This window comes from Sus scrofa, chromosome 2 (assembly GCF_054392235.1).
Source record: "Sus scrofa isolate SSC_HxYL_T2T_F1_AM1 chromosome 2, Sscrofa_HxYL_maternal_Yorkshire_Landrace_v2.0, whole genome shotgun sequence".
Taxonomy (NCBI): Eukaryota; Metazoa; Chordata; class Mammalia; order Artiodactyla; family Suidae; genus Sus; species Sus scrofa.
Genome location: NC_139384.1, coordinates 49,015,328 through 49,042,894, shown reverse-complemented (window position 1 = coordinate 49,042,894; position 27,567 = coordinate 49,015,328). Strand labels below are relative to the sequence as shown.

General features: G+C 35.4%; 1 protein-coding gene across 6 annotated transcripts in view; it reads right to left on the bottom strand.

Annotated features, from left to right (window-relative positions):
* Positions 1–27,567, bottom strand: part of BTBD10 (BTB domain containing 10) — a 93,472-nt gene that overhangs the window by 24,332 nt on the left and 41,573 nt on the right. The gene's annotated exons all lie outside the window — the stretch shown is intronic.

The following is a 27,567-nucleotide window of genomic DNA, read 5'->3' as shown; positions in this document are numbered from 1 at the left end:
GCTGTGGTGCAGGTCACAGATGCAGCTTGGATCTGGAGTTGCTGCAGCTGTGGTGTAGGCCAGCAGCTACAGCTCCAACTAGCCTAGCCTGGGACCCTCCATATGCCACGGGTGCAGCTCTAAAAAGCAAAAAGAAAAAGAAGTTAACAAGGACCTATTGTGCAGCACAGAGTAATCTATTCAATATTGTGTAATAACTGATATGGGAAAAGAATCTGAAAAAGAATGGATGTATGTATACGTATAACTGATTTACTTTGCTGTACACTTGAAACTAACACAACTTTCTAAGCTAACCATACTCCAATAAAATTTGTTTTTTTAAAAAAAAGGACAAAAGATAAGGCTGGCCCAGCTTTCATTAATCATTTGTCTCTCATAAATCTAGACGGAGGAAGGAAAAAAAGCCTTACTCTCAACTTCCTTCTAGTGAAAAAGTCGAGTTGGATCACATTCTTGGAAATTTTTTCTTCAAATAGAATGAATCAAAAGATGCTACTGTTATCTACGTGAAAAACCTTAGAGGAGAAATAACAGAATTTTTGGCTCATGTCCTAAATTAGGAAAAAGAAAGGAATCCACACAAATAGAATAAGAATTATGTTAGAAAAAAATCCTCAAATTATTCTAGCTGCTAACTTTTAATATGCTAATAAATAATTTTCTAAATACCAATGTAATTGATAATTTAACAGAAAAAGTACAAAGTTAACTAAAGCAAATGCAGGATAAATGTGCAGTGTAAGTTAAGGGCCAAGCAGACTTTTTAAGTGAAAAAACATTTCCACTAGACATTTCTATAGCTAAAAGATTAAATACTGTTAGGCATTCTGTTGAAATACTGGCTTCATTTCTAAACTGTTTAGATTTTAAATAAATGCAAAAGGTGTCATAACACATTCTTATCCCTTTTTTCCATTCACAAACAGAATGAACTATGAATCACACCTTCAAAATCAGATGTCATAGAAGACTAATTATGTCCTACTCTATTTAATTAAATAATCTTAGAGCAGGAAAGCACTCTAAGAGCAAAAATAATATGGGCAAACGAAAATGAGGACATGCAAATTCATAGGGGATAACTCTACTTCATGTTGCATCTAAAAGAGTTTGAGATACAAGAATTGAGAATGGGTAAGAAGATGGAGAGTCTTAACAGCCCCACACCTGCTTCTAGTCAAGACAGAGAAACAACTGGATTTACTTTCCTGTCTGAAACTTCTCCCTGAAACCCCCAAATATATGAAACAATGACAAGACATAGAACACAGGGGAAAAAAACAACAACAAAAACAAGAGCAAGACTGATCCTTGAAAGATGGAAAATAAATGAGAGAAGGCCAAAAACTGCACTAAAACTACCTCAAGAAGTTTCCACAATAAAACACAGGGTGGCAAAACCCAGGCAAAAGCCGATGGACTCTGAGTTAAAGATATGGAGCCAAGAGGCCAGGACAATAGGTGGCTAGAGTTTTCAGAAAAGAGTACCAGAGAAGGGAAAGCAACACAGGGAGAAAACCTCAGAGATTTGCACAGTCTAGTATCAATCAGCACACATGTGAGTAAACTAGATGGAGCTGGGGAAACAATCAACTGAAAAGATTAAGGAAACAGTGCCCAGGACTCATATAGAGCTAGGAATAGGGCCTATTCCCTCTAGTTAGGTTGGAAAATCTCCTAAAAGGGCATTGGAGATAGAATCTAAAATGTCTTGGCTCTGAAATGGGAAATAATTAGACACAAACTTAACAATCTTAACAGCAAGAGCTAAAAGAATCTAATTTTTTCCAAGTAACTAAACTGAATCCTAAAACAAAGCTTAAGAAAACTTACAGGAATACAAAAATATCAAGCAACCGAATAAGGTAAATTCACAATGTACGGCATCCATTAAAAAATTACGGCCATGCAAAGAAGCAGGAAAACATAACCTATTTAAAAAAACTCAACTGCTATCAACTCAGAACTGACAGATATTTTAGAATTAGAAACAAAGACATTAAAAAGTTGCTATAATCATATTCCTCCAAAAAGCTATGCAGATATAGAATATTAGACAAACCAAACTTTCAGAGACAAAAAATGGTATCTGAGATGAAAAATACACTCAGTGGAATTAATGGAAGGAAATATATTATAAAAGATTCGTGAATATGAAGACAAAACAGTAAGAAATACCCAAAGTGAATATAATGAATATATTCTATCATATTCATTACAGAAACATAAATAGAGGAATAAGCTATGGTTCAAATTTAAGTGCCCTAATACAGGTATAAATGGAGTCCATATAGGAAGAAAGGTCAAAAGAGAAAAATATTTGAAGAAATATCTTGAAACATAATTAAAACTACAAATCCACAGATGTAACATGCACAATAAATCCCAAACACATTTTAATAAAATATAAAACACAAAACCAAAACAGTAACCCCATCAACTTACATTTCTTACATCCAATAAAAACATCTTCCAAAAATAAAATGGAAATATATATTTTTGGTCATGCCCATGACATGTGGAAATTCCCAGGCTAGGAATCAAACCCAAGCTACAGCAATGACAACCTACAAGCTACAGCTGAATTCTTAACCACCAGGCCACTGGGGAACTCTGGGAAATGCAGATTTAGACATACACAAAGATTAATGAATTCATCATGAGCAAACTTGCACTATAGGAAAATTTAAAGAAATCCACTTAAGAAAAAGAAGAAAATATGACTCTACACAAAGGAATTAAGAACACTGGAAACATACCAACATCTGCATATTAGGGGTCCCAAAGGGAAAAGAAAGATAGAAAGGGCTGGAGAAAATATTTGGAGATAATAGCCACAAACACACACTCTAGTCCGGGAATCCCAGTGAGTTCCAAACAGGATTAACTCAAGGACAAACACACCAAGATTCATGTTAATACAATGGAAAAGGAGTTCCCATTGTAGCTCAGTGGTCACAAACCCGACTAGGATCCATGAGGATGCAGGTTTGATCCCTGGCCTCACTTAGTGAGCTCAGGATCCAGTGTTGCCATGAGCTGTGGTGTAGGTTGCAGATGTGGCTCAGATCCTGCATTGCTGTGGCTATGGTGTAGGCTGGCAGCTGTAGCTCTAGCTCTGATTCAACCCCTAAGCTGGGAACTTCCCAGATGCAGGTGAGGCCCTAAAAAGCCAAAAAAAAAAAAGAAAAAAAGTATCAAAATTAAAGACAAAAAACATTGCAAATCAACAATATTTTAATAATTTTTTTATATTAAGACTACCCCCAAAAGAAAAATTGAAGACAAAGAGAAAATATTAAAAGCAACTAGGGAAAAGCAAAAATAATATACAAGGGAACCCCTATAAGGTTATAAGCTGATTTTTCAGCAGAAACCCCACAAGCCAGAAGGAAGTAGCATGATATACTTAAAGTGACGAAAGGAAAAAATCTAAAACCAAGAATACTCTACCCTAGCACTGTTCAGATTCAATGGAGAAATCAAAAGTTTTAGAGACAAGCAAAAGCTAAGAGAATTCAGTACCACCAAATCAGCTTTATAACAAATGCTAAAGGAACTTCTCTAGGCAGAAATGAAAATGTAAGAATTACAAACAAGAAAATTTTTAAAAATATGTGCCTCACTGGTAAAGTCAAATATATAGTAAAGGTAGGAAATCATCCACACACAAATATGACATCAAAACCAGCAATCATGAGAGGAGGAAGGTACAAATGCAGAATCCTAGAGATGCAACTGCAATTAAAAGACCAGCAGTTTTATGGAGTCCTATATCAAAATCTCATACTAAAAATCTACAGTAGATACACACACAAATAAGAAAAAGCAATCCAAACACAACACTAAAGATGTCATCAAACCATAAGAGAAGAAAACAAAAGAGGAAGTGAAGAAAAAGACCTATGAAAACAAATTAAAAACAGTAACAAAACTGCAATATGAAATACAAACATACAAAAAGACAACTACCTTAAATTTAAATGGATTAAATGCTACAACCAAAAGACATAGACTACTTGAATGTATACAGAAACAAGACCTGTATACATGCCATCTACAAGAAATCCACTTCATCTAGGGACACATACAGACTAAATGTGAGGGAATGGAAAAAAGTATTCCATACAAGTGGAAATCAGAAGAAAGCAGGAATAGGAACACTTGTATTTAAAAAATGAGACTTTAGAGACAGTTACAAGAACAAAGGACACTACATAGTGATCAAAGGATCAATTCAAGAAGATATAACAATTGCAAATATATATGCACTCAAAACAGGAGTACCTCAATAGATAAGGTAACTGTTAATAGGCATAAAAGAAGTAATAGATAATAATATGATAATATTAGGGGACTTTATACCCTACTTACATCAATGAAGAGATCATCCAGACAGAAAACCAATAAGGAAACACGTGCCTTAAATGATACATCAGGACAGGTGGACTTAATTGATACTTAAAAGTACATTCCACCCAAAAGCAACAGAATACATTCTTCTCAAGTGTATACAGAACACTGTTCTGGATAGATCACATGCAAGGGCCACACACAAATCAAGCCATGGTAAATTTAAGAAAATTTAAATGATATCAAGCATCTTTTCCAACAACGTTACATCACTAGAAAAGTAATTACAAACAAAAATTGCAAGAAGCACAAAAAAGTAAAGATTAAACAATATGCTACTAAACAACTAATGGATCATTGAAGAAATCAAAGAGGAGACTGAAAAATATCTAGAGACACATGAAAAAAAGACAAGAATCCAAAACTTGTGGGACCAAGCAAAGGCAGTTCTAAGAGGAAAGTTTATAGTAATATTATCTCAGGGAACAAGAAATATCTCAAATAAACAAACCTAACCTTATACCTAAAGGAACCAGAGAAAGAATTACAAACAAAATCAAAAGTTAGTAGAAGGAAAGAAATCATAGAGCTGAAATAAAAAAAAGACAAAGAATATGATGGGAAAGATCAATGAAACTAAAAGCTGGTTCTGGAGTTCCCATTATGGTTCTATGGTAATGAACCCAACTAGTATCCATGAGGACACAGATTAGATCTGGCTCTGCTCAGTGGGTTAAGGATCTGGCATGACTGCGAGCTGCACTGTAGGTTGGAGACCCAGCTCAGATCCCATGTTGCTGTGGCTGTGGTGTAGGCCGGCAACTGCAGCTCTGATTCGAACCCTCGCCTGGGAACTTCCATATTTCCCAGATGTGGCCCTAAATTTTAAAATAATAATAAAAATAAACAAATAAAAGCTGGTTCTTTGAAAGGGTAAATTAACTTGATAAACCTTTAGCCAGGCTCATCAAGAATAAAAGAGGGAGGGCTCAGGTCAATAAAATTAGAAATGAAAAAGAAATGAAATTGACACTATGATAATATAAAGAATCATAAGAGATTACTACAAGCAACTACATGCCTATGAAACTGACAGCCTAGCAGGAAGAACAAATTCTTAGAAAGGCACATTCTTCTAAGATTAACCAAGGAAGAAGTAGAAAATATAAACAGACCAATCACAAATATCAAAATTGAAACTGTGATTACAAAACGCCAAACAAACAAAAGTGCAACACCAGATGGCTCTGCAGGCAAATTTGTCAAACATTTAAAGAAGAATTAACACCTACCCTTCTGAAACTATTTCAAAAAATTTCGGAGGAAGGAACACTCCCAAACTCATTCTATGAGACCATCACCACCTAGATAATCAAAACCAGACAAAGATACCACACACACAAAAAGAAAATTACAGGACAATATCAATGAACATAGATGCAAAAATCCTTAAGAAAATAAAAGCAAACCAAATCCAACAATACATTAAAAGGATCATACACCATGATTAAGTGGGATTTATCTCAGGAATGTAAGGATTTTTCAGTATCTATAAATTAACCATGATACACCACACTAACAAACTAAAGAATAAAAACCTTATCATCTCAATAGACGCAGGAAAAGCTTTTACAAAATTAAACATTAATTAATGATAAAAAACTGTCCAGGAGTTCCTGTCGTGGCACAGTGGTTAACGAATCCGACTAGGAACCATGAGGTTGCAGGTTCGATCCCTGGCCTTGCTCAGTGGGTTAAGGATCCGGTATTGCCTTGAGGTGTGGTGTAGGTCGCAGACGCGGCTCAGATCCTGTGTTGCTGTGGCTGTGGCATAGGCCGGCAGCTATGGCTCTGATTAGACCCCTAGCTTGGGAACCTCCAAATGCCGCAGGAAGTGGTCCTATAAAACACAAAAAGACTGAAAAATAACAACAACAACAACAACAACAACAAAACTGTCCAAAAAGTGGAGATAGAGGGAACATAATAAATACATGACAGACCCAGAAGTAACATCATACTCTACAGTGAAAAGCTGAGAGCATTTCCTCTAAAATCAGGAGAGTGGACTCACCACTTTTATTCAATGCAGCTTTTGAAGTCCTACCCATGGCAATCAAAGAAGCAAAAGAAATAAATGTAATACAAATACAAATTAAAAAAGAAGTAAAATTATCATTGTTGGCAGATGACATGATACTGCACATAAAAATCCTAAAGACGCTATGAGAAAATTAGTACAGCTCATCAATAAATTTGATAGTTCCAGGATACAAAATACACAGATCTCTCACATTTCTACATACTAACAAAGAAAGATCAAAAAGGTAAATTTAGGAAACAACCCCATTTACCATCCCATCCAAAAGAATAAAATACCTAGGAATAAACCTACCTAAAGAGACAAAAGACTGGCACTCTGAAAACTCTAAGAAGCTCTTGAAGGGAATCAAAGGTGACACAAACAGATGGAAAGATATACCATGTTCTTGGATAGGAAGAACCAATATTGTGAAAATGACTATACTACCCAAGGCAATCTATAGAGTCAATGCCATCCTTATCAAATTACCAATGGTATTTAACACAAAACAGTAAAGAATAAAAAGTTTTACAATTTGTGTGGAAATACAAAAGACCCCAGAGAGCCAAAGCAACACTGAGAAAGAAAAGTGCACCTGTAAGAATCAGGCTCCCTGACATCAGACTATACTACAGAGCTACAGTCATCAAAAGAGTATGGTAATGGAACAAAAAGGGAAATATAGATCAATGGAACAAGATAGAAAGGACCATGAATCCATGGTCAAATAATCTATGACAAAGGAGACAAAAATACGCAATGGAGAAAAGACAATTTCTTCAATAAGTGATACTGGGAACACTTGACAACTACGTGAAAAAGAATGAAATTAGAACATTCTCTAACACTATACACAAAAATAAACCCAAGTGGATTAAAAACATAAATTTGACCAGATACTATAAAATTCTTAGAGGAAAACATAGGTAGAATGCTCATTAGCATAAATAGCAACATCTTTTCATATCCACCCAAGAGTAATAAAAAAAATACATAAAAATAAATGGGATCTAATTTAAATTTTGCACAGTAAAGAAAACCATAAGCAAAATGAAGCAACTGAACAGGGATTAGTCTCCAAAATATACAAACAACTCATACAGCTTAAAATTTATAAAAACAAAACAAAACAAAAACAACTCAATCAAAAAAATGGGCAGAAGATATTGGAGTTCTTGTTGTGGCTCAGTGATAACAAACCCAACTAGTATCCATGAGCATGCGGGTTTGATCCTGGCCTAGCAAGTGGGATCTGGTGCTGCCATGAGCTGTGGGGTAGGCCAGCAGCTGCAGCTCCATTTTGATCCCTAGCCTGGGAACTTCTATTTGCTGCATGTGGCCCTAAAAAAAGGCAGAAAAGAAAAAAAATGGGCAGAAGATATAGACATTTCTCCAAAGAAGACATACAGACGGCCAAACAACACATGAAAAGATGCACAACATGACTAAATATTAGAGAAGTGCAAATCGAACTGCAGTTAGGTATCAACTCACACAAATCAGAATACACATCATCAAAAAGTCTACAAACAATAAATGCTGGAGAGAGTGTGGAGAAAAGGGAACCCTCCTACACTGTTGGTGGGAATGTAAATTGGTGCAACCGCTCTGGAAAATTGTATGGAAGTTGGTCAAAAAGCTAAAAATAGAACTACTATATGATCCAGCAATCCCACTCCAGGGCATATATCCAGACGAAACTCATTGAAAAAGATATATGCACACGAATGTTCACTGTAGCACTATTCACAATAGCAAAGACATGGAAACAACCTAAATGTTCATCAACAGATGAATGGATTAAGAAGATGCAGTAAATATACACAATAGAATAATACTACACTGCCATAAAAAAGAAAATAATGCCATTTGCAGCAACATGGATGAAACTAAAGATTCTCATACTAAACTGAAACCGTTTATAAGTAACTCATTAAATTTTTTCAGGTTCCCACTATGTATTTGCTTTGAGAAAACATGCATGTATACCCATGTGATAATCACACAAATATATTTTATGATTTTTTATGTAACATAACAAAAGAGAAGATAATAAAAGAGAGTTGAAAATAAGAGAATGCACAATAGCCAAGACATGGAAGCAACCTAAATGTCTGTCGGCAGATGAATAGATTAAGGTATGGTACATATAAATACAATGGAATACTATTCCATAAAAAATAACAAAATAATGCCATTTGGAGCAAGACAGATGCAAATAGAGATTATCATACTAAGTCAATTAAGTCAGAAAGAGATAAAAACTGTATGATAACACTTATATATGGATTCTAAAATATGGCACAAATGAACCTATCTACAAAACAGAAACAGATTCACATATAGAACAAGACTTGCGGTTGCCAAGGGCGAGGGAGTAGGACAGACTGGGAATCTGGGGTTAGTAGATGCAAACTATTACATTTAGATTAGACAAGCAATGAGGTCCTACTGTATAGCATAGGGAACCATATCCAATCTCTTGGGATAAAACATGATGGAATATAGAAAAAGAATGTGTGTGTGTGTGAGAAAGAGAGAGAGAGACTGGGTCAATTTGGTGTATAGCAGAAATTGGCACAATACTATAAATAAATCAACTATAATTTTTTTAAAAAAAGAAAGCGAAAGAGAACAAATATAAAAATTTTAAAAATACCTACCCTGGAGTTCCCGTCGTGGCACAGTGGAAATGAATCCGACTAGGAACCATGAGGTTGCGGGTTAGATCCCTGACCTTGCTCAGTAGGTTAAGGATCCAGCGTTGCCATGAGCTGTGGTGTAGGTTGCAGATGCAGCTTGGATCTGGCATTGCTGCGTCTGTGGCGCAGGCTGACAGCTATAGCTCTGATTAGATCCCTAGTCTGGGAACCTCCATATGCTGTGGGTCCAGCCCTAAAATGACAAAAGGCAAACAAACAAACAAAAAAAAACCTATCCTACATAATTTCTTCCAGAAAAATGAAGAAAAGGAAATATTTCCTAACATGATGCTAGCTAGCCATTACCCAGATACTAAAAGTAGAGAAAGACATAATATGTAAAAACTACAAACTTACATCCCTCAAAACACAAATGTTTTAAACAGTATGTTAGTAATTTGAATAAAGCAGTATGTAAAAATGCCAATACATCATGATCTAATGGATTTTATACCAAAAATGCCAGATTGGTTGAATAATCAAAAATCAATCAATGTAATTCACCATATTTACAAATTAATGATAAAAAAAATTGTATCATGATATACATGGAAAATGCATTTGAGAAAATTTTATATCTATTCCTGATAAAAAAAAAATCTTCAGCAAAATAGGAACACAATGGAATTTCATCAGCTGGACAAAAAAAAAAAAAAAATATCTACTGAAAACCTACAGCCAGCATTACACTTATCAGTCAAAGACCAAATGCTCTTCACCTAACATCAGGAACAAGACAAGGACGTCCACTTGCACCACTTCTCTTTACCAATGTACTGAAGATTTTAGCCAGAGCAATATAGCAAGAAAAAGATACAGAAGGCATCCAGATCGGAAAAGAATTAAAACTGTCCTTATCTGCAGATAACATAACCATCTATTACAGACTCTAGTACAAAGTTACCAGAACTAATGAGTGAAATTAGCAAGGTCACAGAAAGAAGATTAATATTTACAAATCAAGGGGCAGGATAGGATGACAGAAGAGTAGGACGTGATGGATGTTCACCTTATCCCAGAAACACATCAAAACCCCATTTACATGTAGAATGAGTTGCATAGAATATCTACTGAATGCTGGCAGAAGACTTCCAAAAAGGGCAAGAAACTCTCCACATAACTGGGTAAAACAAAAGGAAAGAGAGAGGTGGGGGGGGGGAGAGAGAGAGAGAGAAGAGAAAAAAGGAATCAGGATGGGACCAGCACCTGAGAGGGAACTATGAAAGACGAGAGGGATCCATACCCTAGGAGGCCACCTAACTCATAGGGAGATCAGCCCATGAGGACAGATGGGGAGACTCAAAGCCTTGGAGAAAAGTGCAGCAGCTGATCTGAGGAGGGCAAAGCAGAGAGAGAGCTTCACAGGGGACTGGTACCACCACCTGATACACATAGCCTGAGACACTTGGCCAGGGGCTGCGTGTTAAGACTCGGGCTTTAGAGGTCAGTTCCAGAGAGAGGGCTATGACTGGCTGTGTAAAAAGCCTGAGTGGGGTAGAGAGTGGGGCACCACAACCAAGGGAGTGCAGGAAGGGGCCTCACTCAACAAAGAAGCAAGGTGACACTGTAGGAGAGCGCAAGGTGTGGGGGAAGAGAGGTGTACCGGGACAACCATGAGAACTTCTTTTCTCTACACATGCATGGGCTCTGAGGTGGCAAGGCCCCTCTTGCATGGGCTATAGGGTCATGTACAAAACACCATAGCCATCTCAGACTCCAGAAGTGGGCACAAAGGGCCACCACTAAGGGTCCTGTGATGAGGCCCCAGTCACCTCAGGTGTCACTGCCACAGAGGGCCCTGTAACTGAGTGCTGCCCACTGCCCTAACCCCTCTGGGAACATACAAGCCCACTGGTGCCCCTGCCAAGGGCTCTGAGCATTGCACCTACCTCCCAGTGGGTCTCTGCCACTCCCAAGGGCCTGGCAACCAGGTGCTCCCCACTGCCCACATCTCCCTGGAAACATAACAGGCTATGTACCTTCACACCCTCAATCAAGGAGATAATGGCCTACACACACTGAGGAAAGAGGCAGCAAACATCCAAACCATAAGCACCCTTCATACCAAAAAAAGTAAGCCCTAACAAGCTAACCAAAGATGGTCCCACATATAAATAGCCCTATAAGACTACAGTAGATAATTGTCTTCCCTAAACTCACACAGTAAGAGATATAAACCAAATGAAGAAGCACAGGAACCATTCCCAGTTAAAAAGAACAGGAGAATTCCCCTGAAGGCACATACAATGAAACAGACTTCTGTAGTCTAACAGACACCAAGTGCAAAAAAGAGGTAATGAAACTACTGAAGGAATTAAGAACGGATATCGACAGTCAGATGACTTTAAAAAGGATGTAGAAACTACAAGGAGGAGCAAAAACAAATTAGAAAATTCATTTGCAGATACAAAGATGAACTAAAGGCACTGAACAGCAAAATGAATGATGCACAGGAATGCATAAGTGACTTGGAAGATAAAATAGTAGAAATCACCCAATCAGGACAGCAGATAGCCAAATTAAAAAAAAAAAATGAAAGCAATATAAGAGATCAAAGTGATAATATAAAGCATGCCAACTTACACATAATAGGGATTCCAGATGAAGAAAAAAAAAGAAAAGGTGATTAAAAGTCTACCTGAAAAATTAAGCCTGAAAACTTTCCAAATCTACAGAAAGAAAACAGATATCCAGATACAAGACGCACAGAGGACCACAAACAAGTTAAACCCAAACAGACCTACACTAAGGCATATTATAATAAAAACGGCAAATGTTAAAGGAGAGAGTTCTAAAGGCAGCAAGAGAGAAACAAAGAGTTAATTATAAGGAAACTCCGTAAGGTTATCAGATGATTTCTCTACAGAAAAACTACAAGCCAGAAGAGTGGCAAGATACAACTGAAATTCTACAAGAGAAAAAGCTGCAACCTAGAATACTCTACCAAGCAAGATTACCATGTAAAACAGAAGTAAAAATAAAGAATTTTTCAGACAAAAGACAAAAACTAAAAAAACATAACAATACTAAACCCATTTTAAAAGAAATATTGAAAGGTACCCTCTAAATAGGAAAGAAGTAAGAAGAAATAGGATGGAGGAAATCACAATTGGAAAGGAATCACTTTAAAAACTCAGTATATACATTAGGAAGAAAGAAAGAAAAAAACCACCCATTTGTTAAAGCAATGATAAACACAAGGAACAGCAAAAGGATAAACATGAAGATGAAAAAAAGGACATAAAAATCATAAAATGTGGGGAAGGAATATAAGAAAATCTCTGTTCCTTAGACAGTTACATAGGCTCTCCTCTGTGTTTGAGCCTATGTAACTATCAGCCTAAAATGAGCAGATATAGGAAAGGGTAAACATACTTGAAAAACAGGACAACCACAAATGAAAAGCAAACAATATATTTACAAAAACCAAAAAGCAGAGAACACAAGCATAAAATAGAAGGAAATCATCCAACCACAAAAAGAAAAAGAAACAAAGGAGAAACATAGAATCAAGTGAAAAACAAGGTGTAAATTGGCAATACATACATATTGATCAATAATTACCTCAAAGGTGATGGACTGAATGCTCCATTCAAAACACAGAGAGTAGCAGACTGGATGAAAAAAAACAAGAGTCTACAATATGCTGCCTACAAGAGATTCACCTTATGGCAAAGGACACATGTAAACTGAAAGTCAGGGAATGGAAAAAGGTATTTCACTCACATGGAAATGACAGGAAAACAAGAGTCATAACACTCTTATCAGACAAAACAGACTTTAAAACAAAGGCCAGAAAGAAAGATAAAGGATACTATTTAATGATAAAAGGATCAATTCAAGAAGATTTTTTACATTCCTCAATATATATGCCCCTAATAATACTGAAGCACCCAAATACATATGACAAATACTAACAGACATAAAGGAGAAACTGATGGAAATACAATAATAGCAAGAGACTTTAACACCCCATTCACATCAATGGACAGATCTTCTAGAAAGAAAATCAATAAGGCAACAGAGATCCTAAGTGGCACAACAGAACAATTAGATTTAATTGATATTTTCAGAACGTCGTATTAAAAAAAAAAAAACCCACAGAATATACATTCTTTTCAAGTGCACACGGAACATTCTCTAGGACTGACCACATACTGGGGCACACAACTAACCTCAACAAATTTAAGAGTACAGACATTATTTCAAGCATCTTCTCTGACCACAAATGGCATGAAACTAGAAATCAACAACAGGACAAGAAAGGAAAAAAAAAAAAAAAAAAAACTGACTCCATGGAGACTAAACAACATATTACTAAAAAACTAATGGGTAAACAAGGAAAGCAAAAAGGAAATTTAAAAATACCTGAGACAAATGACAACAAAAACACAATCATACAAATCTATGAGATGCTGCAACCCACTGAGCAAGGCCAGGGATCAAACCTACATCGTCACAGAGACAGTCAGGACCTTAAGCAGTTGAGCCACAATGGGAACTCCAGAAGTACAAAATGTGAACAGATCGACCACCAGAAATGAAATTGAATGTCATTTAAAAAAAGAAAAAACCTCCTACATACAAAAGGCTAGGACCAGATGGCTTCACAGGCAAACTCTACCAAACATACTAAGAACTTATGCCCATCCTCCTTAAACTCCTCCAAAAGATTGAAGAAGAGGGAATACTCCAAAAGACATTCTATGAAGCCACCATTACTTTAATAACAAAACCAAAAAAGATACTACCCAAAAAGAAAACTATAAGCCAGTATCTTTGATGAATATAGGTGTAAAAATTATCAACAAAATTTTAGCAAATCAAACATAACAACACATAAAAACATTAACATTCAGAGACCATTTGCATGTCTATATACTAACAATGAAATATTAGAAAAGGAATATAAGAAACAACACCTTTTAAAATTACACCCCCCAAAATTAAATACCTAGGAATAAACCTGACCAAGGAGGTGAAAGACTCACATACTGAGAATTAAAAAAAATTCATAAAGAAAATTAAAGAGGATTTGAAGAAATGGAAAAGATATCTCACTCTCCTTGATTAGAAGAATATAGTATTGTTAAAATGGCCATTATACCCAAAGAATCTACAGATTTAATGTGATCCCTATCAAATTTCCCACAACATTTTTCACAGAAGTAGAACAAATAATCCAAAAATCTACATGGAACCATAAAAGACCCAGAATTGCCAAGGCAATCCTGAAAGAAAAAAAAAAAAAAAAAAAAAAAAACCCAGAAAGTGTCCCAGACTTTAGACAATATTAAAACTACAGTAATCAAGACAGCATGGCACTAGTACAAAAACAGACATACAGACCAATGGAACAAAACAGAGAGCCCAGAAACAAACCCAGACATCCACAGTCAATCTTTGACAAAGGAGACAAGAATACAGTATGGGAAAAAGACAGTCTCTAAGGTAAGTGGTGTTGGCAAACTAGACATATGTATGTAAATCAATGAAACTATAACACATCCTCACACCATGCATAAAAATAAATTCAAAATAGCTTAAAAGCTTAAATATAAGACATGACACAATAAAACTCTGAGAAGAGAACATAGGCAAAACATTCTCTGACATAAATCATACAAATATTTTCTTAGGTCAGTCTCCCAAAGCAACAGAAATAAATCAAAGGTACCTAATCAAACTTACAAGCTTTTGCACAGCAAAAGAAACCATTAAAAAAAATTTAAAACAGGAGTTCCCGTCGTGGCGCAGTGGTTAACGAATCCGACTAGGAACCATGAGGTTGCGGGTTCGGTCCCTGCCCTTGCTCAGTGGGTTAACGATCCGGCGTTGCCGTGAGCTGTGGTGTAGGTTGCAGACGCAGCTCGGATCCCACGTTGCTGTGGCTCTGGCATAGGCCGGTGGCTACAGCTCCGATTCAACCCCTAGCCTGGGAACCTCCATATGCTGCGGGAGCGGCCCAAGAGATAGCAACAACAACAACAACAATAAAACAACAACAAAAAAGACAAAAGACCAAAAAAAAAAAAAAATTTAAAACAGGAGTTCCCATCATGGTGCAACAGAAATGAATCCAACTAGGAACCATAAGGTTGCGGGTTTGATCCCTGGTCTCGATCAGTGGGTTAAGGATCCAGTGTTGCCATGAGCTGTGGTGTAGGTTGCAGACATGGCTCGGATCTGGCACTGCTGTGGTGTAGGCTGGCAGCTGTAGCTCCAATTAGACCCCTAGCCTGGGAACCTCCATATGCCATGGGTGAGGCTCCAAAAAGCAAAATAATAATAATAATAATAATAATACATCCACCTGTATGTTCATAGCAGCACTATTCACAATAGCCCAAGACATGAAACAAATGTCCATCAACAGATGAATGGATTAAGAAGATGTGGTATATATACACGATGAAATACTACTAAGCCATAAAAAATAACAAAACAACGTAATTTGCAACAAAATGAACGGACCTAGAAATTATCATACTAAGAGAAAAACATCATATAATATCACTTATATTTGAAATCTTAAAAAAATACAAGTAAGAATATTTACAAAACAGAAACAGACTCACAGACTTTGAAAACAAATTTATAGTTACCAAAGGGGGAAGGTTGGGGAAGGGAGGGATAAATTAGGAGTCTGGGATTAACATAAACACTTCACTATATATAAAATAGTAATCAACAAGGACCTATGTATATACAGCATAGGGAACCCTACTCAACATTCTGTAATATCCTATATTGGAAAAGAATCTGAAAGGAATGGATATAGTACATGTATAAATGAATCACCTTGCTATACATCAGAAAATAAAACAACACTGCAAATCAAGTATCCTTCAATAAAAATAAATTTTTAAAAATTAAAGTTAACAAAAATAAGTTAAAAATAAAAATCAACAGTATTTTTAGGTCTCCTGTGGTGCAGTGAGCTAAGGATCTGGCATTGTCACAGAAGTGGCACAGATTCAATCCCTGACCTAGGAACTTCCACATGCTGTGGGCATGGCCAAAAAGAAAATAAATAAATATCAACTGTATTTCTACAAACTAGCAACAAACAATCTGAAACTGAAATTTAAAAATATCATTTACAAATGCATCAACAACGTGAAATATTTAAGGATAAATATGACAAAAGAGATGGAATACCTGCATGCTAAAAACTATTAAACATCACTAACAGCAATTAAAGAAGACCTAAATAAATTTTTAAATTCACCACATTCACAAGTTAGAAGACTCAATACTGTTAAGATATCATTTGCCTTAATTTTATCTACAAATACAGGAGTTCCCGTCGTGGCGCAGTGGTTAACGAATCCGAGTAGGAACCATGAGGTCGCGGGTTCGGTCCCTGCCCTTGCTCAGTGGGTTAACGATCCGGCGTTGCCGTGAGCTGTGGTGTAGGTTGCAGACGCGGCTCGGATCCCGCGTTGCCGTGGCTCTGGCGTAGGCTGGTGGCTACAGCTCCGATTCAACCCCTAGCCTGGGAACCTCCATATGCCGCGGGAGCGGCCCAAGAGATAGCAACAACAACAACAACAAAAGACAAAAAAAAAAAAAAAGACAAATACAACATATTCCAACAGAAAATCAATCAGGTTTCTTTATCAAAGTGACAAAATAATTCTAAAACTCATGCAAATGTCATAGAATTGCCTAAATAACTTTGTTAAAAGAACAGAGTTGGAGCATTAACACAACCTAATTTCAAGGCTTATAAAAGCTGAAGGATGAACACAGTGTGCTACTGGCATAATATCAGACAAGTAAATCAAAGGATCAGGAAAGGACCCACATACATATACTACATGGACAACTTATTTTCAACAATGGTTCAAAGTTAATTCAAGTGTCTTTATCAAATGGTGCTGAAAAAAAAAAATGGATATACAATAGATAATCCACTTCCAGAATCTCTAGTGGGGGTAAAAAAAACCTCTGATCTAAAACTTGTATCATGTACAAGTAAACTCAAAGTGGATCACAAACCTCAATCTGAAACCTAAAACTATAAAACTTCTAGAGAAAAAAATGTACAATTCATGAAAAAAAAAAGATTATCTGATGACATCAAAATTTAAAACTTTTGATTCTGCTCTTCAAAAAACACTGTTAAAAGAATGAAATCATATATCTAATAAAGGACTGGTATTTATGATATATATTAAAAACTCTCAAAGTAATGGGCAAAAGATATGAAATATACAGTTGGAAAAAATATGTGAAAAGTTGCTGAAATGCATTAGTAATTAAGAAAATGCAAATTAAAACCATAATGTGATACCATTACATCTGAATGGCTAAATGAAAAGACTGACCGTATCAAGTACTGATGATTAAGTGTATGAAATGGAACTCTCATATTGTCCTTGTGGCAATGTGAAATGGTAGCACCACTTTGAAACTCTTTTGGAAAACAGTTTGACAGTTTCTTAAGTTAAATATATAATAAATATATGATCCTGCCACTCCACCTTAGGTATTTACTAAAAAGAAATGAAATCTGTGTCCATAAAAAGACACAAATGTTGTTAGTAGATATGTAATAGCCCCAAACTGGAAACAACCTAAATGTCTATGAATAGTGGACTAAATACACAATTTGTGGTATATCCATACAATGGAATACTACTCAACAAGAAAACAGAATAAACTGATACAAGCTACAACATGGATGAAGCACAAAATAATTACACTGACCAAAAGAAGCAAAAAAGGGTATGTTTATATCAAATTCTAGGAAATACAAACTGACAAAATATGTCAGAAAACAGAATGGTGGTTGTCTGGGAATGGAGTATGGGGGTTGGAAGGCACAGAAGGAAAGGCTTACAAGGACCCCAAGGAAACATTTGAATTTGATAGATAAGTTCACTATCTTGATTGTGATGAGGTTTCATGAGTGCATACCAAAATCAAAACTTACCAAACTACACCAGAATTGGCCTCTTGGCCAAAGCCAGCTGAATTAAGGCTACCCTTTCTGCAAGTTGCTACTTATCCATTTTAATAAACATCATGCCGTTCTCCTCCTAATAAATTATAAATTCTCTTTCACTAACCTACATAGATTCTTGCACCCCACCTCTTATAACATGGCTTATGTCATGAGATGAAAAGTTTTTCTACAATCAGATTAAGAACTACCACTCCAACTGATGACCACTTGAAAATTTCACCAATCAAAATTTATTAACTAGTAAAGTTACTACAGAAACCCAAATCAGAATCCTTAATCATGAACTCTCTAAGACCACAATTTTTATCAACTAAGAAAATCATTTCCACACCTCTTATATAAATGAACCCACCTTAAACAAACTCTTTCGCAAAAAAAAAAAGTTTTATTTTTAAAATTTGCAACTTTAAGGGCTAAAAATGCTTGATTTATCTTATGTCAACTTTTCACTTAAAAATCATGCTTCAAATCATGAAGTAAATCAATCAGCAGTAAGTCTCCAAAACTTTTATAATCTTACTGAAACAGTCACTCTCAGAAGCAAGTATCTATTTACATCAAACTTTAGAATATTAATTCTGTATGAAATTCACATGACTTTGCCAAATAATTTGTGTAAAAATTCTACTACATCAACAGCTTCCAATGGTAGGCAGGTTCCTAAGAATTAAAGAGAAATTTTAGGCTCTATCACTTTGTTCACCGAAACTACAGACTCCTAAGGGGGATGAGGATAATAAAACCAAAGTAATATGCATAGGATTTTTAAAATTCAACAATACTGAAAAGTTTATAATAAAAAACCATGCCACTCTCTGAATGTATAAACAGTGGCATGTACATACAATGGAATACTACTCTGAAATTTTAAAAGAACAACTACTGATACATTAAACAATGTGACAGATCTCAAAGGCATTATGCTGAATAAAAAAATCCAAACCCAAAAGTATATATACTATCTGATTTCATTTATATGTTATTCTCAAAATGGCAAAATATAGTGATGAAGAACAAATCAGGAGGTTAGGGATAGGGAAAGCGTATGACTCTAAAGGGGGTAGCATGAAGGAGTTTCTTCGCAGTGCTGCAAAAGTTCTGTATCCTGACTGTGGTGGTAGTTACCCAAATCTCTATGTGATAAAATATCATGGAATAAATATACGGCAGAAAAAGAGTGCATATAAAACCTGATGTCTATAGCCAGGTATAAAGTATTAAATTATATCAATGTCATTTTGCTAGTTTGATAATGTACTACACTTAGGTGAGATGTTATCACTGAAGGAAGCTTGAATGAAGAGAACCCAGGAATTCACTGCACAATTTTTTTGAATTTCTTTTAAATCCAAAACTATTTCACAATAAGCTTAATAAATATAACCGGGGAGTTCCCGTCGTGGTGCAGTGGTTAACGAATCCGACTAGGAACCATGAGGTTGCGGGTTCAGTCCCTGCCCTTGCTCAGTGGGTTAACGATCCGGTGTTGCCCTGAGCTCTGGTGTAGGTTGCAGATGCGGCTCGGATCCCGAGTTGCTGTGGCTCTGGTGTAGGCCAGAGACTACAGCTCCGATTCAACCCCTAGCCTGGGACCCTCCATTTGCCGCGGGAGTGGCCCGAGAAATAGCAAAAAAAGACAAATAAATAAATAAATAAATAAATAAATATAACCGAAAGATAATAGATGATACAGATACAGAAAAAAAGCAAAACTATAGTCAATAAACTCAGTGCTATTTTTTTTAAAAAAAAGATGTAACCATAAAACAGGGACAGGAATCTTTTTTAATTAGAGAATGAGAAAAAATTCTTAGAAATTCAAAACAAGAGCAGAAATTTTAAAAGGTTACTAGAAAGGTTGAAAGAAATAACTGGGAATACAAGAAAATGAAAAATGAAAGGATAAGAAAATTAAAGAACAAATGAAGGAGGTCAACATTCAATTAATACATGTTCCAGACAGAACAGATAAAATAGAGAACTGAGATAAACTGTCAAAGAAATATACGTGAACAGTTTCCAGAAATAAGTATTACTAGTACTGTTGCTGATAGAAAATTGTTAACAAACACGTAAAACTAAAGTATCTACAAAGTGAGTGGTACTCACTTATATATGGCACCTTGTACAGTCTACACATAGTACAACTTTATCTGATAGCTCTTTAACGGTTTGAGGAATTATTTATCTTTAAACACTTCTGGCAACTAACACCATAACCTGATGCATCTTAATGTTTGTTGAATTTAGCTAAAGTTTCAGGATATATATAATATCTAAGCATTTCCTTTGTCAATTGTTTATTCCTTGTCAGATACTACATCTACGTGTGTGTGTGTGTGTGTGTGTGTGTACACATATGTGTGTGCAGAGATACAGATATGAGGCTCTACAGTTTGAGGTGTTTTAAACATCTAATGAAGTTTTCTTACCCCCTCCTTGGCTGCACTTACAGCATGTAGAAGTTTCCAGGCCAGGGATCAAACCCACACCACAGCAGCAATCCAAGCCACTACAATAACAATGCTGGATCATTAACCTGCTGCAACTCAAGAGAATTCCTAATCAAGCTTTTAAGAACATATTTTTCCTTGAAGATAGGTATCCTTGTAATTTCACAGTAGATGTTCCTATCCATTTTTTAATTAGTCTGTCCTTATTTAAAAAACAGTATTTTAAATCCTATTAATTTGGGAAAAATAAGCTGTTTCTATTACTTACAGAAATAAAATATCTTATGTTTTAGATTTTTAACTAAACCTTCTAAATGATTTTATATTAATATATTTTAAGCAATTAATTTGCATATGATTTTTATAAGCATTTTTAATATATTAGGTCAAAAGTTGGCAAACAAGAACTCCCTTTTGGTACAACAGGTAAGGATCTGGTGTTGTCACTACTTTGGATCAGGTCACAGCTATGGCACAGCTGTGATCCCTAGCCCTGGAACCGCCAGATGCTGCAGGTGCAGCCAAAAAAAAAAGTCAGCAAACAAAAGTCAAATTCAACCTATTACCTGATTTTTTAAATGATGTTTTATTAGAACACAACAATGTGCATTAATTTACATAGTTTATGGCTGCTTTCACTCCATAATAGCAAAACTGAGTGGCTGTGACAGAGACTATGCAGCCCATACAACCAAAAATATTTATTACCCAGCACTTTACAGAAAATATTGCTGATCCTCACATTGTCAGTAATTGTGATGACAGAAAAAATGCTATTAAACATTTAAATCTATTTTCAACAGATTTAAAACAAATTTCTCTCCCTTCTTTTCCTTTGCCAATTAGCATTTTCTCTAAGCTTTTTGTTGTTGTTCCTCTTAATTTATGATCAGTTTCCCCAGAAACAAAGGCTAATCACTGGAAAGGGCAGTTCTCAATGGAGGAACAGGCTATGCTCTCAAGGGTCATCTATAAGTATGTTCTTTGATGCATTTTTTTTTCACATAAAACTATTATAAATGATACTTAAATCCCAGGTCCCTCCCAAAAGACAAGAAATATAGCTCAAGAATAGTTTTAAGACTAGTCTTTTTCTTCTTCCTAAAGTCCCACTGTCAGATATGTCAGCAAATCTAGTGAGGCAGAAGCGGTAGCAACAGCAAAGGAGTTTAATAAACTGCTGTATGACCACTCCAAGAGCATCTTTTAAGTCAAATGAAGATCTAGAAATTAAAAATGGGAGTTCCCGTCTTGGCGCAGCAGAAACGAATCCAACTGGGAACCATAAGGTTGTGGGTTCGATCCCTGGCACCGCTCAGTGGGTTAATAAGGATCCAGCATTGCCATGAACTGTGGTGTAGGTTGCAGATGCAGCTCGGATCTGGCGTGGCTGTGGCATAGTCTGGTAGCAACAGCTCCAATTAGACCCCTAGCCTGGGAACCTCCATATTCCATGGGTGTGGCCCTAAAAGGACAAAAGACAAAAAAAAAAAATTACAAATGTTGATGGAAAAGGAACCTTAATGGCCAAGATTTTAACATTTTACTATTGAGGTAAAAGTTTTTCTGACAAAAATTACTTTTATGCAGTGAAGGAGCTGGAGATTTCTTTTGCCTTGACTTTGAACTTTTTAAATAAAGGAAGATGTTGCTAGGAAAGAACCTCTCCAAATTGAGGAGTCTAAATTAATACATAAATGTTACACTACTAATTGTTTTTACATCTATGAAATATCATGGTTTTAATTCATCAATAACTATCAGGTGCTTGCAACATACAATGACAACTATACCCCATAACAACTAAATGTTTTTTTGTCCTTTTTGGTTTTTTTTTTGCTTTTTTGGGGGGTCCCACCCATTTCATATGGAAGTTCCAAGGCTAGGGGTCAAATTGAAGCTACAGCTGCTGGTCTATGCCACAGCCACAACAATGCGGGAGGCATCTGAGCCACATCTTTTTTTTTTTTTTTTTTGGCCTTTTCTAGGGCTGCATCTGCGGCATGTGGAGGTTCCCAGGCTAGGGGTCTAATCGGAGTTGTAGCCACCAGCCTTCACCAAAGCCACAGCAATGCAGGATCCAAGCCGCGTCTCTGACCTACATCACAGCTCACGGCAACACTGGATCCTTGACCCACTGAGTGGTGCCAGGGATTGAACCTGCAACCTCATGGTTCCTAGTCAGATTCATTTCTACTGCATCACGACGGGAACTCATATTTCTAAAAAAATTTCTAATCACTATTGATAATTGTATAAATCTAAATTAACGCTGGTCAGACATATTTTGAATCTACCAACTAATAGATAATTCATCCAACAAATATTTACTAAATGACTGCTTTGTGCCAGGTACCATGCTGGCTACTACTCATGACTGAGAATGATATTACAATGTATATACAATCAAGCACTTAAACTGACTCATTTCTGGAGCATCTTTTCTATTTATTACTAAAAGAGGAAAAGAAACCAATGGAAAAAACACATAAAGCAGAAACACAAGATTTGGTTTTCGAAATATTTATCAAATGACTGTGAATATTTTTATTTATTTTTTTCTTCTTTTTAGGGCTGCACCGAGACATATGGAGGTTCCCAGGCAAGGGATCAAACTGGAGGTACGGCTGCTGGTCTATGCCACAGGAACACGGGATCTGAGCCAAAGCTGCGACCTACTACACCACAGTTCAGAGCAACGCCAGATCCTGAAGTCATTGAGTAGGGCCAGGGATCGAACCCATACCCTCATGGATACTAGTCAGATTTGTTTCCACTGAGCCAGGATGGGAACTCCAAATAACTATGAGTATTTTAACAAAGCTTAGTGTCACAAAGCAAGTTTCTAGTGAGAAACTGCATCAGTCCCACAATCACTCAATCCCAAATGGCCTTTTGAAAACACAAACTGATTTATTCCATTAAATTCCCTCCTCTATGCCTCATACTAAAATTTTAAGCATTAAAATAATTAAAAAGTCTAAACTACACCGGATTTCCCTGTGGCACAGTAGGTTAAGGATCTGGTATTGTCTGATACCTGGCCTGGGAACTTCCACATGCCACAAGTGAGGTCAAGAACAAAAATCTAAATTACACTGCAATTAGACTGATAAAATTAAAGATTAAAAATTTGCATCAGACACTCTTAGATGCATATGCTTAACTATTCAGAAATACAGAATCAAGTTCAGAAAAAACCTTTAAGAAAATCTAGTCCAGGAGTTCCCATCGTGGCGCAGTGGTGAACGAATCTGACTAAGAACCATGAGGTTTCGGGTTCGGTCCCTGCCCTTGCTCAGTGGGTTAAGAATCCAGCGTTGCTGTGAGCTGTGGTGTAGGTTGCAGACGTGGCTTGGATCCCGCGTTGCTGTGGCTCTGGCGTAGGCTGGCAGCTACAGCTCCAATTTGACCCCTAGCCTGGGAATCTCCATATGCCTCGGGAGCAGCCCAAGAAAAGGCAAAAAGACATTAAAAAAAAAAAAAAAAAAAAAAGAAAGAAAGAAATAAAAAGAAAAAGAAAATCTAGTTCAAACATCCATTTAATTTCTGAAATTTCATCTACAAAATCTCCATGAATTAGCTGACTTTTTATGGTTAATTACAGGGAAAGGTAACTTGCTTTTTTCTTTTCAACAGCTTTGTTTATCTCTGAAAAGCTCTAACTCTTAAGGTAGTTTTTTCCTAACATTAAAGCTTAATTAAACCTTTTTACCTGACCCAACTTACTAGTTCAGGGTTTTGAACTGGTTAATTCTTCTTTCTGGGGAGCTATCTTGTGAACTTTAAGATGTTAAGTAGCATTCCTAGCTTCAACTCACTAGATGCTAACAGAACTTCTTTCCTCAGATTTAACAACCAAAACTGTCCTGAAACATTTCCAAATGCTCAGTGAGGGGCAAAAATCACTTCTCTGGTTTAGAGCCACTGTCCTAATTCTATCTGCAACAACCAAATAACAACAACAACAACAATGCTAATATTTGAGCACTTAGTATATGCCAAACACAATACCGAGCACTTTACACATACTTTCATTTAATCCTCAAAACCACCCCTACTGTACAGTTGAGAAAATAGAAGCTTAGAGGCTAAACAACTTGCCTAAGATAGTGTAGCTAGTCAAGTGGCAGATTTGAGATGCGGCCTACAGAGTTCAATTTCAGAGCTCAAGCTTTTAACCTCAAACAAGTCTGACTCAAACATGAGTCTAACTTCTAAAGGGTAATTCTTCACATATTTGAAGGCAATTCTTATAGTGAGAAATGCCCCCCAAGACCTCTAAATTTTAGTTCCCTAAGCTGACAATGCTTCCAATTTATTCACATCCTTCCTTCTGACTATACACAGAACTAAAGACAACACTTTGGTGTACTAAAGTGGCTCTAACCTTCTTTTCCATTCATTACAATGGTTTCTGGAGGTGGTAGTGGCAGGGAAGAAGATGGAATGATGGCAGCCATATTGTACTTTTGATTTATATCAAGTTTACTGCCAACTACTACTCTCAGATCTTTTCCATATGTGATGCTGTAAAGCCATGCTAACTTAGTGCCTATTAGTGTTTTTTAGGCTTAAGTACACTCCTTAAAAGTTCACTTAAATTAGTCCAACAATCCAGACTTAGAGTTTGTTTTGGATCATTTAATATTTTATTTACTATCCTTCCTTCTTCACTGTCACCTATAAATTTGATAATTTGCCTTATCCATATGAGCAATAAGATAAAGCAAAAAATAAGCCACTTTTCAAAATTAATAACCTTTGGATAGGGGTCCTTCAAAATGAAAACTGTGTTAATTACTTAACACAATCAACTAATGTCTAATTCATTTTTCCTTCATCCTATACTTAAATATGCAAAAAAAAGACTACCAAAAACTAGTTTAAGTCCAAATACATATTGACACCAGGCTACCAAATGCATCTGAGAAAAATCAAAGTTGTTCCAACAATCTATTTTTAGCAAACCCATTGTGGATCATTTTTAACCTTTTTTTTTTTTCTTTCTTCAAGTTAGTCAATAACTGTACTTTTCACTTTCTGTTATAAAATCTTCTACCTTTTTCAAAATCAGGCCCTAAATCCCCTATCTTTTACTACTTTTTATATTCTCCTAAAACCTTTAAAGATTACAAATAATGCCAATAATTTTAAGATTTCAGAGACAGTTCTTCTTTTAACTATGTTTCAACTGGCCCAGAAAACAATTCATTTAGCTAGATGCATTATTTATTTCTAAATCTATGTTGGTTTTATGTCCTTACTAGCAATGTTTTATTATTATTGATGGTGGTAGTGGTTTGCCCTTCTCTCTGATAAATAAGCTCCTAAAATAAGAGGTGAGAGATTTTTTCTTCTCTCATTGCCATGCACTATTATTACACTTTCCTTGATTACCCTTTTTAAATGTAATATAAGAAATTCTTTTGGTCTTAGTATCCTTAAAAAGCCTCAGTTCATCTGAGCTCTTATTTCCCTGATTTTTAAAGATTTATTGTCTATAATTTATTATCTTATTTGCTTTATTAAAAAATGTAGAATGCATATCTTTAAAGAGTTTATTGTGTAATCACACTAAGAATCATTTTCCTTCTAAAAAACATCAAAACTACATTTTACTTAACTCCCCAAGACATTCTTCCTTTTCTAAAAAGAACTTCATAAATTATCTAAGAAATTTATGCTGTGGAATCAAGCTGATTTTTTTTATTTATTTAAAAGAAAACTTTCAAGTTATATAACAGTAAATATGTAGTATTCCAAAGTCATTTTTAAATGTATATGTATGAATTTATATTTTTACATATAGACAGGAAAAAGGTTATACGCAAAAATATTTAAAATATTGTCTTTTGATGATGGAATAACATTTTCATATTGTTCTATGTGCTTTTCTTTATTTATCAAATGTATATAATGAAAATGTATCAATTTCATAAGCAGGCAGTTATTGTTAAAAAAAAAAAATCACCAAAACCAGAAAAAATATTCTATAAAGTATAAGACACAGGGGTGAGTATGAGATTTCTGGTTTATAACTCTATTACTAAAACAAGCTTAGAAGAACATTTCTGGACACTAAACCACAAAAGAAAAAAGCCAAAACGAAATACCACTAGTCAGTCTAACTATACAAATAAGTCATGACAACCATCAAGATGACCATTCAACTTTTAGTATTAAAGGGTGGAAATCACAAGAACTTCCTGACATTTCAAGTTAAAATGTTATAAACTACTTAATAATATTAAAAAAAATTTTAATGTTGTGTATCTCCCTATATCCCTATAAAATAAAGAATCAGTAGGATAGGGATAATGAAGACAAAAGAAAAAACCATTAGTCAAATTTCTTAAAACTGTGCCAAAATTTCCTAATAAAGTAAGCAATGTCTCTTGCCAAGACTTAAAATCTCATAGCAATAACAATTATCTTTATTTAGCAATTCTGTCTGGTTGAAAATTAATTTGCAATAATCCAACAACTTATCTGATTTACCCTCTATTTCAGTGGCAATAGCTAAATCATCTATTCAGCGTCTGTGTTCTAGAAGACTAAAAAAATTAAAAATTAACCAATTAAAACTTTACCATTCAAATATTTCAGTTCTATAATTTTATATATATATATATATATATATATATAAAGTGGTTCAACTAATCCTTAATTCATCCAAAAATAAAAATATATTCACCTTTTTAGGAAATTATTTCAATTATTTCATTTTTCTATCTTGAATTTTATTTTCAAATGTATCAAAAATATTATTTCAAAATCAGTCTTTCCTTAAATAAATTTTGTATGATAGTCATAAGAAACAATATCAAACATAATGCATTCTAGAGTTACATGAAGATTCTACCAAGACTTTAAATGAAATAAAAAACAAATCATCAAACCCATGAAAACAATAAAGACATACTCTATTTTTAAAGACTTGCCATTAAACTGACAATCAAGACATATGATCTTTTACATCCAGAAACATAAATGATC